Source organism: Triticum urartu, chromosome 5, assembly GCF_003073215.2.
Source record: "Triticum urartu cultivar G1812 chromosome 5, Tu2.1, whole genome shotgun sequence".
NCBI lineage: Eukaryota > Viridiplantae > Streptophyta > Magnoliopsida > Poales > Poaceae > Triticum > Triticum urartu.
The window spans coordinates 609299559-609317130 of record NC_053026.1 but is presented as its reverse complement, the minus strand read 5'-3'; positions in this window follow the sequence as shown (position 1 = coordinate 609317130).

The following is a 17572-nucleotide window of genomic DNA, read 5'->3' as shown; positions in this document are numbered from 1 at the left end:
TCTAGGACCAATGCGGCGAATCCGCCATGACGGATGCTAGTGGGATGGTCCCTTCGATCAAAGGTGATCGGGCAGGAGAACCATGGGTTGAACTTTGGGGCGACTGGCTCTACCGCGTATACGTCCCTTAACGCGCGCTTCCGCTCCCTTTTGGGGACGTGGGTTGCGTATATCATGTTCACTGTCCGCACTTGTGGGGGAAAACCCTTCTGTACATTGTTGTTCGGCGGCCGGGGCTCCTCGTCGTCATCACTATGCAGCCCCTTGTCTTCATTTTCGGTGTTTAACTTGCCTGCCTGCTTGAACACCCAACAATCCCTGTTGGTGTGATTGGCCGGTTTTTCGGGGGTGCCATGTATCTGGCACAAGCGGTCGAGTATTCGGTCCAAACTGGACGGGCCCCTAGGACTCCTTTTGAATGGCTTTTTCCACTGACCGGATTTAGAGCCTCTGAATCCGGCATTAACTGCCGTATCCTTAGCATTGTCACCGTTAATGCGGCGCTTCTGCTTGTTGCGACGCGACCTGCCACTACTGTCCCTGGTGTCCGAATTACCAGGGTTCTTGGTCATATTGTTGCTATGAGCAAGCCAGTTGTCTTCTCCCGCACAAAAGCGGGTCATGAGTGTCGTGAGTGCTGCCATAGATTTCGGCTTTTCCTGTCCAAGGTGCCGGGCCAGCCACTCGTCACGGATATTGTGCTTGAAGGCTGCTAGGGCCTCAGCGTCCGGACAGTCGACTATTTGATTTTGCTTTGTTAGGAACCGTGTCCAGAATTGCCTGGCCGATTCCTCTGGCTGCTGAATTACGTGACTTAGGTCGTCGGCATCTGGGGGTCGCACATAAGTGCCCTGGAAATTGTCGAGGAATGCGGCTTCCAGGTCCTCCCAACAACTGATTGATCCTGTTGGCAAGCTGTTAAGCCAATGCCGAGCTGGTCCTTTAAGCTTGAGTGGGAGGTATTTGATGGCGTGGAAATCGTCGTCGCGGGCCATGTGGATATGAAGGAGATAATCCTCGATCATACTGCAGGATCTGTTGTGCCATCATATGATTCGATGTTCACGGGTTTGAAACCCTCGGGGATTTGATGATCCATTATTTCGTCTGTAAAGCATAGTGGGTGTGTGGCGCCTCTGTACTGGGCGATATCATGACGTAGCTCCAATGAGCTTTGTCTACTGTGTTCGGCCCTGCCGAATTTGTGGCCGGCGTGACGGTTACCGTCTCGAGCCATGGGGCGCCCACGCGATCCGTAGATCGATCGTGTTTGCCTTGCCTTGTCCTCCAACATGTCTCGTAAGTCCGGCGCATATTCCCGTGCCTTGGTACGGGGTGCGGCTTGAGTGGAGGGCCGGGAGGCCTCTTTGTCGCGGCCACGAGGTGGCCGGTCGGCCGCATCAAGTGCCTCCTCCTCTAATTGGGGTAGCAACCTGCGCTTTGGGTAGCTCTTGGAGGGGCGTTCGAGTTTATGCTCTTCGGCCGCAAGGACTTTAGTCCATCTGTCGACCAGCAAATCTTGATCAGCTCTAAGCTGTTGTTGTTTTTTCTTGAGGCTTCTTGCCGTGGCCATAAGCCTGCATTGAAAACGCTCTTGCTCGACGGGATCCTCTGGCACGACGAATTCGTCGTCGTCGAGGCTTGCCTCATCTTCGGAGGGAGGCATATAATTATCGTCCTCGACCTCTTTGTCTGCCGCTCTCTCATGAGGGCTGGTTTCTCCATCCTCCTGTGCTAAGTCTTGCTGGAGGGGGTTTTCTTTGGCACTTTCCGGAGTACTATTATCTCCCGTGCTGGAATCACCGTATTTGTTTTGGCGGGATTTTGAGTGGCGCCGCTGACGCCGGCGCTTAGGCTGTTTCTTGGAGGGGTCATCCTCCGCTGTTCTATCGCCATCTCCCTCTTTTGGGGTGTCCACCATGTATATGTCATATGACGAGGTGGCTTTCTAGGGCCTAGTAGGCACTGGTTCTTTATCATCTCCTTCATCGGCGTCCATACCGTCGATGTCTTCGGAGTCGAAGTCGAGCATGTCGGTTAAGTCGTCAAAAGTGGCTACAAAGTGGGTGGTGGGTGGTCTTTGAATTTCTTCATCGTCCGTACCCCAACCTTGCTGACCATAGTCCGGCCAGGGCTCTCCTGATAAAGAGAGAGAGTTTAGTGACTTCAGGATATCGCCGAAAGACGAGTGCTGAAAGATGTCTGCGGCAGTGAACTCCATGATCGGTGCCCAATCGGATTCGATCGGCAGGGGCGCGGAGGGTTCGGAGTCCGGAGAAGAGTCTGGCTCCTTGGAGTCATGAGTCTGGCCGAGTACGGGGCTGGTGTTCGGCTCAATCGCCGTTGGGGTCGCAGCCCCCGAGGTGGCGTCCAACCGCCCATCCTCGATCGGCGCAGTTGGCCCCGAATTGAGGGTCGGAGCCGATGCGGGTGCGGCCTCCAGGGCACTGTTCGGCGGCAGAGCTAGATCATGCTCGTCGTGACAGTGCGGCGCGCTCGGCAGTGGCTCGAATCCGTCTAAGATCAAGTCCCCGCGGATGTCGGCCGTGTAGTTTAAACTTCCAAATCTGACCTGACGGCCAGGGGCGTAGCTTTCGATCTGCTCCAGACGGCCGAGCGAATCGGCCCATAGTGCGAAGCCGCCGAAGACGAAGATCTGTCCAGGGAGGAAGGTCTCACCCTGGACTGCATCGCTATTGATGATCGTAGGAGCCATCGAGCCTGACGGCGACGACACAGAGGGACTCTCAATGAAATCACCAATGTCGGTGTCAAAACCGGCGGATCTCGGGTAGGGGGTCCCGAACTGTGCGTCTAGGCCGGATGGTAACAGGAGGCAAGGGACACGAAGTTTTACCCAGGTTCGGGCACTCTCGATGGAGGTAAAACCCTACGTCTTGCTTGATTAATATTGATGATATGGGTAGTACAAGAGTAGATCTACCACGAGATCGAAGAGGCTAAACCCTAGAAGCTAGCCTATGGTATGATTGTTGATGTGTATGTTGTCCTACGGACTAAAACCCTCTGGTTTATATAGACACCGGATAGGGTTAGGGTTACATAGAGTCGGTTACAATGGTAGGAGATCTACATATCCGTATCGCCAAGCTTGCCTTCCACGCCAAGGAAAGTCCCTCCCGGACACGGGACAAAGTCTTCAATCTTGTATCTTCATAGTCCAGGAGTCCGGCTGAAGGTATAGTCCGGCTATCCGAACACCCCCTAATCCAGGACTCCCTCACGCTCCATCTGCCTTCGGGATTAGTATTGAACCTAGATAAATGTTATCAGGTGTCTACGTTGAGCATGAATATGATTAGATCATGTTATTGCAATACGGTTATTCATTTAAGTTAGAGAATAATGGTTATTCTGTTTACATGAATAATACCTTTCATGGTCATGCACCCTATGTGAATGGTTCATTGAATCTCGTTCGTGGTAATACACATGTTCATGCAAAAAGATGTAGAGTTAATAATGATAGTACCACTTTCTTGTGGCACTGCCGCTTAGGTCATATTGGCGTAAGATGCATGAAGAAACTCCATGTCGATGGATGTTTGGAGTCACTTGATTTTGAATCACTTGACACATGCGAGCCATGCCTCATGGGCAGGATGACTAAGACCCCGTTTTCAGGTACAATGGAACGGGCAAGTGACTTGTTGGAAATCATACATGCTGATGCGTGTGATCCAATGAGAATTTAAGCGTGTGGTGGATATTGCTATTTTCTCATCTTCACTAGCGATTTGAGTAGATATAGGTATATTTACTTAATGAAGCACAAGTCTGAAACGTTTGAAAAGTTCAAGCGATTTCAGAGTGAAGTTAAGAACCATCATAACAAGAAGATCAAATTCCTATGATCTGATCGATGAGAATTTCTGAGTTATGAGTTTGGCAATCACTTAAGACATTGTGGAATTGTTTCACAGTTGAAGCCACCTGGAACACCACAGGGTAATGGTGTGTCCGGACGTCGTAATCGAACCCTATGAGATATGGTGCGATCTATGATGTCTCTTACCGATCTACCGTTTTAATTTTGAGGTTATGCGTTAGAGACAGCTGCATTCACTTTAGATAGGACACCATCTAAAGTCCGTTGAGACGACGTCATATGAACATTGGTTTGGCAAGAAACCAAAGTTGTCGTTTCTTAATGTTTGGGGCTGCGATGCTTAAGGCTTCAGCCGAAGAAGCTCGAACCCAAAAGCGGACAAACACATCTTCATAGGATACCCAAAGGTGAAAGTTGGGTATACCTTCTATCTCAGATCCGAGGGCAAATTGTTTGTCGCTAAGAACGGGTCCTTTCTCGAGAAGGAGTTTCTCTCGAAAGAATTGAGTGGGAGGAAGATAGAACTTGATGAGGTTGTCGAACCTTTATTTCAACCAGAGAGTGATGCAACACAGAAAGATGTTTTCTGTGGCGCCTACGTCTGTTGAAGAGGAAGTTAATGATATTGATCATGAAGCTTCGGATCAAGTTGCTATCCAACCTCATAGGTCGACAAGGATATGTACTACTCGTGAGTGGTACGGTAATCCTGTCTTAGATATCATGTTGTTAGACAACAATGAACCTACGAGCTATGGAGAAGCGATGGTGGGCCTGTATTCCGACAAATGGTTAGAAGCCATGAAATCCGAGATAGGATCCATATATCAGAACAAAGTATGGACTTTGGTGGACTTGCCCGTTGATCGGCAAGCCATTAAGATAAATGGATCTTTAAGAAGAAGACGGACGTGGGCAGTAATGTTACCGTCTATGAAGCTCGACTTGTGGGAAAGAGTCTTTTCACAAGTTCAAGGAGTTGACTACGATGAGAATTTCTCACCCGTAGAGATGCTTAAGTCCGTCGGAATCATGTTAGCATTAGCTGTATTTTTCGATTATGAAATCTTACAGATGGATGTCAAAACAAGTTTTCTTACCAGTTTTCGTAAGAAAAGTTGTATGTGATACAATAAAAGGTTTTGTCGATCCTAAGGATGCTAAAAGGTATGCTGGCTCCAGCAATCCTTCTATGGACTAGAGCAAGCATCTCGGAATCAGAATATATGTTTTGATGGAGTGATCAAAGCTTTTAGGTTTATACAACGTTTGCTAGAAACTTGTATTTACAAGAAAGTGAGTGGGAGCACTACAACATTTCTGATAAGTATATGTGGATGACATATTGTTGATTCGAAATGATGTAGAATTTCTGGAAAGCATAAACGGTTGTTTGAAGAGTGTTTTTCAAAGGAAGACCTAGATAAAGCTGCTTACATATTGGGCATCAAGATCTATAGAGATAGATCAAAACGCCTGATGGTACTTTCAAAGAACGCACACCTTGACATGTTTTTGAAGGAGTTCAAAATAGATTAGTCAAAGAAGGGGTTCTTACCTGAGTTGTAAGGTGTGAAGTTGAGTAAGACTCGAAGATTGACCACGGCAGAAGAAAGAGGAAGGACGAAGGTCGTCCCCTATGCTTTTGTCATAGGATCTATACGGTATGCCATGCTGAAGTACCGCACCTGATGTGTGCCTTGCCACATGTCTGGCAAAAGGGTACAAAGGTGATCTAGGAGTGGATCACTAGATAGCGGTCGAAATTATCCTTAGAGGAATAAGGAAATGTTTCTCGGTTATGGAGATGATAAAGAGTTCGACGTAAAGAGTTACGTCGATGCAAGCTTAACACCTATCCGGATAGCTCTAAGTAGAGATACCGGATACATATAATGGAGCAACAATTTGGAATAGCTCCAAGTGGAACGTGGTAGAAGCATCTACGATATGACATAAAGTTTTGCGAAATACATAGGGATCTGAATATGGCAAGACCCGTTGACTACAACCTCTCTCACAAGCATAACATGATCAAACCCAGAACTCATTGAGTGTTAATCACATAGTGATGTGAACTAGATTATTGAGTCTAGTAAACTCTTTGGATGTTGGTCACATGGCGATGTGACCTGTGAGTGTTAATCACATGGCGATGTGAACTAGATTATTGACTCTAGTGCAAGTGGGAGACTGTTGGAAATATGCCCTAGAGGCAATAATAAATTAGTTATTATTATATCATATTTCATTGTTCATGATAATTGTTTATTATCCATGCTAGAATTGTATTGATAGGAAACTCAGATACATGTGTGGATAAATAGACAACACCATGTCCCTAGTAAGCCTCTAGTTGACTAGCTCGTTGATCAATAGATGGTTACGGTTTCCTGACCATGGACATTGGATGTCGTTGATAACGGGATCACATCATTAGGAGAATGATGTGATGGACAAGACCCAATCCTAAGCCTAGCACAAGATCGTGTAGTTTGTATGCTAAAGCTTTTCTAATGTCAAGTATCATTTCCTTAGACCATGAGATTGTGCAACTCCCGGATACCGTAGGAGTGCTTTGGGTGTGCCAAACGTCACAACGTAACGGGTGGCTATAAAGGTACACTACGGGTATCTCCGAAAGTGTTTGTTGGGTTGGCACGAATCAAGACTGGGATTTGTCACTCCGTGTAAACGGAGAGGTATCTCTGGGCCCACTCGGTAGGACATCATCATAATGTGCACAATGTGATCAAGGAGTTGATCACGGGATGATGTGTTACAGAATGAGTAAAGAGACTTGCCGGTAACGAGATTGAACAAGGTATCGGGATACCGACGATCGAATCTCGGGCAAGTACCGTACCGATAGACAAAGGGAATTGTATACGGGATTGATTGAATCCTTGACATCGTGGTTCATCCGATGAGATCATCATGGAGCATGTGGGAACCAACATGGGTATCCAGATCCCGCTGTTGGTTATTGACCGGAGAGTTGTCTCGGCCATGTCTGCATGACTCCCGAACCCGTAGGGTCTACACACTTAAGGTTCGATGACGCTAGGGTTATAGGGAAAGTATGTACGCGGTTACCGAATGTTGTTCGGAGTCCCAGATGAGTTCCCGGACGTCACGAGGAGTTCCGGAATGGTCCGGAGGTAAATATTTATATATAGGAAGTATGGTTTTGGCCACCGGAAGTGTTCTGGGCATCACCGATAGTGTACCGGGACCACCGGAGGGTCCCGGGGGTCCACCGGGAGGGGCCACCAGCCCCGGAGGCCTACATGGGCCAATAGTGGGAAGGGACCAGCCCCTAGGTCGGTTGGGGCGCCTCCCACCAAGGCCCAAGGCGCCTCCAAGAGGGGAAGGGGGCAAACCCTAGGGCAGATGGGCCCTAAGGCCCACCCCACGTGCGCCTCCCCCTCTCCCCCTTGTGGCCGCCACCCTAGATGGGATCTAGGGCTGCTGCACCCCTTGGGGTGGGAACCCTAGGTGGGGGCGCAGCCCTCCCTCTCCCCCTATATATAGTGGAGGCAAAGGCGCAGCCCAACACACGATTCGATCTCCCTGTTGGCGCACCCCTACCCCTCTCCCTCCTCGTCTCTCGTAGTGCTTGGCGTAGCCCTGCTGGAGTCCCGCGCTCCTCCACCACAACCACGCCGTTGTGCTGCTGCTGGACGGAGTCTTCCCAACCTCTCCTTCTCCCCTTGCTGGATCAAGGCGTAGGAGACGTCACCGGGCTGCACGTGTGTTGAACGCGGAGGCACCGTTGTTCGGCGCTTAGATCGGAATCAACCGCGATCTGAATCGCTACGAGTACGACTCTTTCATCCGCGTTCTTGTAACGCTTCCACTTAGCGATCTACAAGGGTATGTAGATGCACTCCCCTTCCCCTCGTTGCCAGATTACTCCATAGATTGATCTTAGTGATGCGTAGAAAATTTTAAATTTCTGCTACGATCCCCAACAATCTCTCCTCATCGTTTTCGTCCAAAATGATGGGTCTTGCATGGTCGCATACCGCCGGTCCCTTGACCACCGTCTGCACTACATCATGGTCATCCTCCTGCGCTACTAACGTCCTAGTCCAGAACGTTATGGCACACTGGTTTTGAGGAGCAATGTACGTACCCCTGTATTTGGCCCATCTTGCTATCTGACCAGCATCGCGGGAGTCGTCCTGATTCATGACCCAACGCAAGATGTCGACTGACATGGCACCCTTCACTGGATCAGGAATCAACATTTTCAACTCCTCCACTGTCACCTTCTTTACCACAGCGTCAGCCTCCTTGTGCGTGTCCTAGATGCCAGTGAAGTTCGAGCACACTTCCATGGTGTTTTCAAACTTGGTGCAGTCACCCATAGAGCACCCGAGGAAGAAAGCCCTCCATCCAATGCCCCGGTGGAATGAGTTGGGGATGTGGTTCATGGCGATGGAGAGGTGTTGAAAAAGAGAGGTGGAAGATGAGTGACAGAGAGAGAGACAGGGTTTGAGTGTGGTGGTGTGGTAAATAGGTGAAGGAAATATGCCCTAGAGGAAATAATAAAGTTATTATTTATTTCCTTATATCATGATAAATGTTTATTATGCATGCTAGAATTGTATTAACCGGAAACATAATACATGTGTGAATACATAGACAAACAGAGTGTCACTAGTATGCCTCTACTTGACTAGCTCGTTGATCAAAGATGGTTATGTTTCCTAAACCATAGACATGAGTTGTTATTTGATTAACGGGATCACATCATTAGGAGAATGATGTGATTGACTTGACCCATTCCGTTAGCTTAGCACTTGATCGTTTAGTTTGTTGCTATTGCTTTCTTCATGACTTATACATGTTCCTATGACTATGAGATTATGCAACTCCCGTTTACCGGAGGAACACTTTGTGTGCTACCAAACGTCACAACGTAACTGGGTGATTATAAAGGTGCTCTACAGGTGTCTCCGAAGGTACTTGTTGGGTTAGCGTATTTCGAGGTATCTCTGGGCCCTCTCGGTAATGCACATCACTTAAGCCTTGCAAGCATTGCAACTAATGAGTTAGTTGCGGGATGATATATTACGAAACGAGTAAAGAGACTTGCCGGTAACGAGATTGAACTAGGTATTGAGATACCGACGATCGAATCTCGGGCAAGTAACATACCGATGACAAAGGGAACAACGTATATTGTTATGCGGTTTGACCAATAAAGATCTTCGTAGAATATGTGGGAGCCAATATGAGCATCCAGGTTCCGCTATTGGTTATTGACCAGAGACGTGCCTCGGTCATGTCTACATAGTTCTCGAACCCATAGGGTCCGCACGCTTAACGTTTCGATGACAGTTATATTATGAGTTTATATGTTCTGATGTACCGAAGGTTGTTTGGAGTCCCAGATGAGATCACGGACATGACGAGGAGTCTCGAAATGTTCGAGACATGAAGATTGATATATTGGAAACCTATGTTTGGATATCGGAGGTGTTCCGGGTGAAATCGGCATTTTACCGGAGTACCGGGAGGTTACCGGAACCCCCCGGGAGCTTAATGGGCCATAGTGGGCCTTGTGGAGAAGAGGAGAGGCGGCCAGGGCAGGGCCGCGCGCCCCTCCCCCTAGTCCGAATAGGACAAGGAGAGGGCCCCCCCTTTCCTTCCTCTCTCCCTCCGGTAGGAGTAGGACTCCTCCTGGCGCGCCCCCTCTAGGCCGGCCGCACCTCCCCCCTTGCTCCTTTATATACAGGGGCAGGGGGGCACCCTAGAGACACAACAATTGATCGTTTGATCTTTTAGCCGTGTGCGGTGCCCCCTCCACCATAGTCCACCTCGATAATACTGTAGCGGTGCTTAGGCAAAGCCCTGCGTCGGTAGAACATCATCATCGTCACCACACCGTCGTGCTGACGAAACTCTCCCTCAACACTTGTCTGGATCGGAGTTCGAGGGACGTCATCGGGCTGAACGTGTGCTGAACTCGGAGGTGCCGTGCGTTCGGTACTTGATCGGTCGGATCGTGAAGACGTACGACTACATCAACCGCGTTGTGCTAACGCTTCCGTTCTCGGTCTACGAAGGTACGTGGACACACTCTTCCCTCTCGTTGCTATGCATCACCATGATCTTGTGTGTGCGTAGGAAATCTTGAAATTACTACGTTCCCCAACAGTGGCATCCGAGCCAGGTTTTATGCGTAGATGTCATATGCACGAGTAGAACACAAGTGAGTTGTGGGCGATATAAGTCATACTGCTTACCAGCATGTCATACTTTGGTTCGGCGGTATTGTTGGATGAAGCGACCCGGACCGACATTACGCGTACGCTTACGCGAGACTGGTTCTACCGACGTGCTTTGCACACAGGTGGCTGGCGGGTGTCAGTTTCTCCAACTTTAGTTGAACCGAGTGTGGCTACGCCCGGTCCTTGCGAAGGTTAAAACAACACCAACTTGACAAACTATCATTGTGGTTTTGATGCGTAGGTAAGAACGGTTCTTGCTAAAGCCTGTAGCAGCCACGTAAAATTTGCAACAACAAAGTAGAGGACGTCTAACTTGTTTTTGCAGGGCATGTTGTGATGTGATATGGTCAAGACATGATGCTAAATTTTACTATATGAGATGATCATGTTTTGTAACCGAGTTATCGGCAACTGGCAGGAGCCATATGGTTGTCGCTTTATTGTATGCAATGCAATCGCCCTGTAATGCTTTACTTTATCACTAAGCGGTAGCGATAGTCGTAGAAGCATAAGATTGGCGAGACGACAACGATGCTACGATGGAGATCAAGGTGTCGCGCCGGTGACGATGGTGATCATGATGGTGCTTTGGAGATGGAGATCACAAGCACAAGATGACGATGGCCATATCATATCACTTATATTGATTGCATCTGATGTTTATATTTTATGCATCTTATCTTGCTTTGATTGACGGTAGCATTATAAGATGATCCCTCACTAAATTATCAAAGTATAAGTGTTCTCCCTGAGTATGCACCATTGCGAAAGTTCTTCGTGCTGAGACACCACGTGATGATCGGGTGTGATAGGCTCTACGTTCAAATACAACGGGTGCAAAACAGTTGCACACGCGGAATACTCAGGTTAAACTTGACGAGCCTAGCATATAACAGATATGGCCTCGGAACACGTAGACCGAAAGGTCGAGCGTGAATCATATAGTAGATATGATCAACATAGTGATGTTCACCGTTGAAACTACTCCATCTCACGTGATGATCGGGCATGGTTTAGTTGATATGGATCACGTGATCACTTAGAGGATTAGAGGAATGTCTATCTAAGTGGGAGTTCTTAAGTAATATGATTAATTGAACTTAAATTTATCATGAACTTAGTCCTGGTAGTATTAGCATATCTATGTTGTAGATCAATAGCTCGCGTTTAGCTCCCCTGTTTTATTTTTGATATGTTCCTAGATAAAACTAAGTTGAAAGATGTTAGTAGCAATGATGCGGATTGGATCCGTGATCTGAGGTTTATCCTCATTGCTGCACAGAAGAATTATGTCCTTGATGCACCGCTAGGTGACAAACCTATTGCAGGAGCAGATGCAGATGTTATGAACGTTTGGCTAGCTCAATATGATGACTACTTGATAGTTTAGTGCACCATGCTTAAACGGCTCAGAATCGGGACTTCAAAGACGTTTTGAACGTCATGGACCATATGAGATGTTCCAGGAGCTGAAGTTAATATTTCAAGCAAATACCCGAGTTGAGAGATATGAAGTCTCCAACAAGTTCTATAGCTAAAAGATGGAGGAGAATAGCTCAAGCAGTGAGCATGTGCTCAGATTGTCTGGGTACTACGCTTGAATCAAGTGGGAGTTAATCTTCCAGATAAAATAGTGATTGATAGAATTCTCTAGTCACCATCACCAAGTTAGTAGAACTTCGTGATAAACTATAATATGCAAGGGATAACGGAAACGATTCCCAAGCTCTTCGTGATGCTGAAATTGACGAAGGTAGAAATCAAGAAAAGCATCAAGTGTTGATGGTAAACAAAACCACTAGTTTCAAGTAAAGGGACAAAGGGAAGAAAGGGGAACTTCAAGAAGAACAGCAAGCAAGTTACTGCTCAAGTGAAAAAACCCAAGTCTGGACCTAAGCCTAAAACTGAGTGCTTCTACTGCAAAGGGACTGGTCACTGGAAGCGGAACTACCCCAAGTAATTGGCGGATAAGAAGGATGGCAAAGTGAACATAGGTATATTTGATATACATGTTATTGATGTGTACTTTACTAGTGTTTATAGCAACCCCTCAGTATTTGATACTAGTTCAGTTGCTAAGAATAGTAACTCGAAACGGGAGTTGCAGAATGAACAGAGACTAGTTAAGGGTGAAGTGACGGTATGTATTGGAAATGGTTCCAAGATTGATATGATCATCATCGCACACTCCCTATACTTTCGGGATTAGTGTTAAACCTAAAATAAATGTTATTTAGTGTTTGCGTTGAGCATGAATATGATTGGATCATGTTTATTGCAATACGGTTATTCATGTAAGTTAGAGAATAATTGTTCTTCTGTTTACATGAATAAAACCTTCTATGGTTATACACCCAATGAAAATGGTTTGTTGGATCTCGATCGTGGTGATACACACTTTCATTGAAGCCAAAAGATGCAAAGTTTATAATGATAGTGCAACTTATTTGTGGCACTGCCGTTTAGGTCATATTGGTGTAAAGCGCATGAAGAAAATCCATGCTGATGGGCTTTTGGAATCACTTGGTTATGAATCAGTTGATGCTTGCGAACCATGCCTCATGGGCAAGATGACTAAGACTCTGTTCTCCGAAACAATGGAGTGAGCAACAGATTTGTTGGAAATCATACATACTGATGTATGTGGTCCGATGAATATTGAGGCTCGCGAAAGGTATCATTATTTTCTGATCTTCACATATGATTTGAGCAGATATGAGTATATCTACTTGATGAAACACAAGTCTGAAACATTTGAAAAGTTCAAAGAATTTCAGAGTGAAGTGGAGAATCATCGTAACAAAAATAAAAGTTTCTACGATATGATCGCAGAAGTAAAATATTTGAGTTACGAGTTTGGCCTTCAGTTAAAACAATGTGAAATAGTTTCACTACTCACGCCACCTAGAACACCACAGTGTAATGGTGTGTCCGAATGTCATAACCGTACTTTATTAGATATGGTGCAATGTATGATGTCTCTTACTGATTTACCACTATCATTTTGGGGTTATGCATTAGAGACAACTACATTCACGTTAAATAGGGCACCATCTAAATCCGTTGAGAAGACACCGTATGAACTATGGTTTGGCAAGAAACCTAAGCTGTCATTTCTTAAAGTTTGAGGTTGCAATGCTTATGTGAAAAAGTTTCAACCTGATAAGCTCAAACCCAAATCGGAGAAGTGCGTCTTCATAGGATACCCAAAAAGAAAATGTTGGGTATACCTTCTATCACAGATCCGAAGGCAAGATATTCATTGCTAGGAATGGATCCTTTCTAGAGAAGGAGTTTCTCTCGAAAGAAGTGAGTGGGAGGAAAGTAGAACTTGATGAGGTAACTGTACCTGCTCCCTTATTGGAAAGTAGTTCATCACAGAAATCTGTTCCTGTGACTACTACACCAATTAGTGAGGAAGCTAATGATGATGATCATGTAACTTCAGATCAAGTTACTACCGAACCTCATAGGTAAACCAGAGTGAGGTCCGCACCAGAGTGGTACAGTAATCCTGTTCTGGAGGTCATGTTACTTGACCATGATGAACCTACGAACTATGAGGAAGCGATGATGAGCCCAGATTCCGCGAAAATGGCTTGAGACCATGAAATCTGAGATGAGATCCATGTATGAGAACAAAGTATGGACTTTGATTGACTTGCCCAATGATCGGCGAGCCATTGAGATTAAATGGATCTTCAAGAGGAAGACGAACGCTGATAGTAGTGTTACTATCTACAAAGCTAGAATTGTCGCAAAAGGTTTTTGACAAGTTCAAGGTATTGACTACGATGAGAGTTTCTCACTCGTATCTATGCTTAAGTCTGTCCGAATCATGTTAGCAATTGCCGCATTTTATGAAATCTGGCAAATGGATAAACAAAACTTCATTCCTTAATGGATTTATTAAAGAAGAGTTGTATATGATTGAAAGATCGTGGATGTCGCCTAGAGGGGGGTGAATAGGCGTTTTAAAATAATTACGGTTTAGGCTTGAACAAATGCGGAATAAACCTAGCAGTTAATTTGTCAAGCACAAAACCTAAAACAACTAGGCTCACCTATGTGCACCAACAACTTATGCTAAGCAAGATAAGCAACTATGTGATAGCAAGATATATGACAAGAAACAATATGGCTATCACAAAGTAAAGTGCATAAGTAAAGGGCTCGGGTAAGAGATAACCGAGGCACGCGGATACGATGATGTATCCCGAAGTTCACACCCTTGCGGATACTAATCTCCATTTGGAGCGGTGTGGAGGCACAATGCTCCCCAAGAAGCCACTAGGGCCACCGTAATCTCCTCACGCCCTCGCACAATGCAAGATGCCGTGATTCCACTAAGGGACCCTTTAGGGCGGTCACTGAACCCATACAAATGGCAACCCTTGGGGGCGGTCACCGAACCCGTACACTTTGGCAACCCTTGGGGGCGGTCACCGGAACCCGTCAAATTGCTCGGGGCAATCTCCACAACCTAATTGGAGACCCTGACGCTTGCCCGGAGCTTTAGACCACAATCATTGAGCTCCGAACACCACCAACCATCTAGGGCACCCAAGCACCCAAGAGGAACAAGCTCAAGGGTACCAAGCACCCAAGAGTAATAAGCTTCTCAACTTGTAACTTCCACGTATCACCATGGAGAACTCAAACCGATGCACCAAATGCAATGGCAAGGGCACACGGAGTGCCCAAGTCCTTCTCTCTCAAATCCCACCGAAGCAACTAATGCTAGGGAGGAAAATGAGAGGAAGAACAAGAAAGAGAACACAAAGAACTCCAAGATCTAGATCCAAGGGGTTCCCCTCACATAGAGGAGAAAGTGATTGGTGGAAATGTGGATCTAGATCTCCTCTCTCTTGTCCCTCAAAAACTAGCAAGAATCCATGGAGGGATTGAGAGTTAGCAAGCTCAAAGAAGGTCAACAATGGGGGAAGAACACGAGCTCCAAGGATAAGGTTCATTGGGGAAGAAGACCCCCTTTATAGGAGGGGGAAAATCCAACCGTTATGTGCTCAGCCCGCACACGAGCGGTACTACCGCTTCACGAGCGGTACTACCGCTCAGGCAGAAGAAACAGAGAAAAGGAGCAACAAAACATGAACCTTGGGGCGGTAGTACCGCAGGAGACAGCGGTGCTACTGCTGGGTTAAGCGGTACTACCGCTCCCTTCGGCGGTACTGCCGCGCAGAACGAAGGGGAAAGGGAAAGAGGGAATCGGGCGGTACTACCGCGGAGGAAGGGCGGCACTGCCGCTAAGGAGCGGTACTGCCGCACTATTGCCGCAGCGAGGTACCGCACAATCCGACACAGAAAAAGACCCCTCGAATCAACGCGGTAGGGACCTGGTAAGCCAGTGGTAGTACCGCTGCGGAGTCACCGCCGGTACTACCGCTGCGGAGCGATACTGCCGCTTGTGACCCCTCAGCGGTACTACCGCTGGGTACCACGGTACTACCGCTGGGACCCTGACAAAAATCACACTCAAGAAAACAAGAACTGCCATAACTTCTGCATATGAGCTCCGAATTGAGCAAACTCAAGCTTGTTGGAAACAAGACGACGAGTAGCATCAAAACAGCGACTGGTTATAGTAAGAAGAGGCAGGGGAGGTATGCCTAACAAAAAGAGGAGTGGAACCTCCAACCGAGAAGAATCGGCAAAACCTCCAACATCGAAAACATCATAGAAGAAGCATGCGAACTCCGTTTTCGATGAACTCAAGCTTGTCATCAAGATGACCGTAAGCTCTAAGACTCACAAAGAGAACCAAACAAGAACCAAGAAAGATGATGCAAGGATGCAATGGTTTGAGCTCTCAATGAACGATACGATCAAGCTACTCATTGAGAGCCCCCCTTGATAGTATGGCAATCGATCCTATAACCCGGTCTCCCAACTACTAACATGAGACCGGTAAAATAGAAAACCTATCAAGCGCAAACCTTTGCCTTGCACATGGTCCACTTGAGCTAGATGAAGACGATCTTGACTTCCTCAAGTTGGACCACCTTTCTTGATTGTGTTGGCTCGATGAAGACTAGTTGATTGCTCCCCCATACTCCACTATGGGTGAGCCTTTCTTCCGCACATCTTCACAAGTCCATTGTCACCACAATGGACGGCAAGCTTCAAGCATTTGATCTCTTCGTGATGCTCCACTTGAACTTGCACACCGCAACCTTTCTTGATTGTGTTGAGTCGATGAAGACTAGTTGATTGCTCCCCCATACTCTACTATGGGTGAGCTACTCTTCCGCACATCTTCACAGGTCCATTGTCACCACAAAGGACAACAAGCTTCAAGCATTTGATCTCTTCGTGATGCTCCACTTGAACTTTGCACACCGCAACCTAACCCCACAAAGAACCCTCACGAAGACCATGGGTTAGTACACAAAGCGTAATTGACAATGCTTACCATACCATGGGATCACTTGATCCCTCTCGGTACATCTTCTATGCTTTGTGGGTTGATCAACTTGTTTCACTCTTTGGCTTAGTCTTGATCAACCTCTCACAAGACCAATCTTTAGGTAATTCCTTGAATAGCACCTTGGTAGACACAAACTCTCCTTGAAACCAACACATGTACTCCAAGAAAAGCCTATGGACAAAACCTTCAAATATAACTCAAGGCAACCATTAGTCCATAGAGATTGTCATCAATTACCAAAACCAAACATGGGGGCACCGCATGTTCTTACAATGATGCAACAAGAAAGTTTTGTCAATCCTAAAGGTGCTAACAAAATATGCAAGCTCCAGCGATCCATCTATGGACTGGTGCAAGCATCTCGGAGTTGGAATATACGCTTTGATAAGTTGATCAAAGCATATAGTTTTATACAGACTTGCGGTGAAGCCTGAATTTACAAGAAAGTGAGTGGGAACACTACAACATTTCTGATAAGTATATGTGAATGACATATTGTTGATCGGAGATAATGTAGAATTATTCTGCAAATCATAAAGGAGTGTTTGAAAGGAGTTTTTCAAAGAAAGACCTCAATGAAGCTGCTTACATATTAAACATCAAGATCTACAGAGATAGATCAAGACGCTTGATAAGTTTTTCAGTGAGTACATACCTTGACAAGATTTTGAAGTAGTTCAAAATGGAACAGTCAAAGAAAGAGTTCTTGCCTGTGTTACAAGGTGTGAAACTGAGCAAGACTCAAAGCCCGACCACGGCAGAAGATAGAAAGAGAATGAAAGTCATTCCCTATGCCTTGGCCATAGGTTCTATAAAATATGCCATGCTGTGTACCAGATCTATTGTATACCCTACACTGATTTTGGCAAGGGAGTACAATAGTGATCTAGGAGTAGATCACTGGACATCGGTCAAAATTATCCTTAGTGGAATAAGGATATGTTTCTCGATTATGGAGGTGACAAAAAGGTTTGTCGTAAAGGGTTACGTCGATGCAAATTTTGACACTGATCCAGATGACTCTAAATCTCAATC